We start from the raw sequence: 2032 nt of genomic DNA, 5'->3' as shown, positions 1-2032 counted from the left end.
CCCGACCTCACCTTTCTTCTCCCACACCGCCCACGCCCTCCTGCTCGCTCCACTGCCACCTGCGCGCGCGCGCCCCAGATCCGGTGCCGCCTCTCGTGCCCGCCTCCCGACGGCTGCCAATCACAGCTTTCTGCAGTTCCCTGGTTACCGAAACAACGGTCCTTGGGCGCCTTGGCCACACCCCTTTGGACCTGCTTCCCGCCTTTCGTGCTCTTCGCCCAATCACTCGCGTCCGAGTGTTCTTTGGTTCCCGCCTCCCCCCCCCCCGCCCTCCTGAAGACCCGCCCTTTTTCTGAGGCAGGACGGAGTCACCTGACCCGCGGGCTCTCCCTCGGTGGAAAGCAGGAAGGGGCGTGTGCGTGAAGGGGAGGGGCGCGAGAAGAAAGCGGCAGGGATGCCGGGAGTGGGGCGGGGAGAAGGCTTGTCAGTCGGATCTCGCGAGAGAGGACGGAAGCCTGTGGGAGCCCGTGGCCTTTAAAGTGCGATTCAGCCCTCTCCTCCGGGGCTAGTTTGTAAACACGGCCGGGCTCCGGGCTCCGGGCTCGCGGGTGGCTGGCAGGACCATGAATTAGTGACCTGGAAAGGTGAGTAAAGGTAGAAGGGCCACGGGCTTGGAGGTTGTAGGGATGCAGAGGAAGAAGGTGCTAACATGGCGACGTCGCTGCCTGTAGTCCCCACCCCCCCGCCTCCCACCCCTTTTGCGCCCCTGCTGTAGACCCCAACCCTCCGGACGGCGGTGGCCGCGCCGCCGCCTCTGGCCTGGCGGAGCGACCGGACCGTTAGGTAACGCGCTGCGGCTCCCGCCGGCCCCTCCCTCGCGCGCTTTCCCAAGCCTGAGCGAGAAGGAATAACGGCTCCTCTCCGACCCCTCCCTCCGACTTCTCCTCTTGTGTGGTCACTTGAGAGGTCCCCGAGGCGCTCTTCGGATCCGCCCATCTGTCGGGGAGACCCCCGCCGCTAGTCCTTGATCGCGCCGCCCAGAGGGCCCACGCTGGGCTCCCTACCGGGGACTCGGGCGATCGAGGGTTTGGGATGGTGCGGTGAAGAACGTGATGGAGTCAATGGTAATGGAGAACCTGCTGGTGGTCTCGGCCTTTTCTGTCCTTTCTGCCGCCCTCACACTCCCGCCGCCGCCACCCCCCCCTTTCCAGGTGGGGCGGGGTTGAGGTGTGGGTGCAGGTTGATTCTGCTATACCCCCCGCCCCCCATTTACTTCGACCGGTGTTCTGCAGAGCTTTTGTAGGAAAATAATCTGTGCCTTTTATTACCCCAGGGACAAGGAAGAGAGGTAGGGAGGGATGTGTGTATGTCTCCCCGGGATGCTCACTCATTGAACCAGACCTTGGAGGAGATGGGAACTATTTTTATGCACATAGGTATTATAAAATTGTCTCTTCTTTAATGGAGACTCTTAGAACTGGGAAGGTCGAGTAAAACTATCACCAGTATAATGGAGTAAAAGGGTTACTCATGATAGACTCTAGGCCCATTGACTAATACCTAGATTACCTTGTGGAAGTCACAGTTACTTGGGGATTATAAACTAGGGACACGTTCACACCACATGCAGGTAATGCTGTTTTTAACATCTGACTAAACACGGACTGTTCTGAGCTCAGTTTGTCCTGTTTGAAGAAATTCTTAACCCTTGGCCATTGTCAAGTAATAACCATTCCAGGAATACTACTCATTTAGCGCCAAATGGCCAGGGTCTCTAGCGCCCAAATGGTAAGATTTTATAAAAGCTTATTTTAAAACCGTTAACTCTAGATGAAATAAGAGTCTTGTATTTAAATTTGCTAAACCCATTTGAAGAATCCCTGCAATAAACTTTTTTCAAAAGTAAAGAAATATTTTGTAGAGTATGCTAAAAACATATCCTATATAAGCCAAGAAAACTAAGTACATGGATCTTTAAGGCCATCGTTAGTTGAGTAATAATTAAGATTCTAGGTCTTAAAAATCATTAGTAAATAATTGGAGAGATGTTTAGAGATGTTTTCATGGGTATTTAAAATTTTTTTTTTTTTTT

The 2032-nt window shown here is 54.0% G+C and overlaps 1 protein-coding gene across 5 annotated transcripts in view; it reads left to right on the top strand.

Annotated features, from left to right (window-relative positions):
- Window positions 1-421: 421 nt before the first annotated feature.
- Atf2 (activating transcription factor 2) overlaps window positions 422-2032 on the top strand; it is a 74465-nt gene continuing 72854 nt past the window's right edge. For 4 of the 5 annotated variants that reach the window (XM_021152754.2, XM_021152752.2, XM_029471965.1 and 1 more), the window contains exon 1: window positions 423-584. The gene's annotated coding sequence lies outside the window, so the exon portion shown is untranslated. Of the gene's footprint in view, window positions 585-2032 lie in introns of all 5 variants that reach the window. The other variant, XM_029471964.1, reaches the window with a different exon arrangement.

The sequence above is a fragment of the Mus caroli genome, chromosome 2, assembly GCF_900094665.2.
Source record: "Mus caroli chromosome 2, CAROLI_EIJ_v1.1, whole genome shotgun sequence".
Lineage (NCBI taxonomy): Eukaryota > Metazoa > Chordata > Mammalia > Rodentia > Muridae > Mus > Mus caroli.
This window is presented reverse-complemented; position numbering and strand designations above follow the sequence as displayed.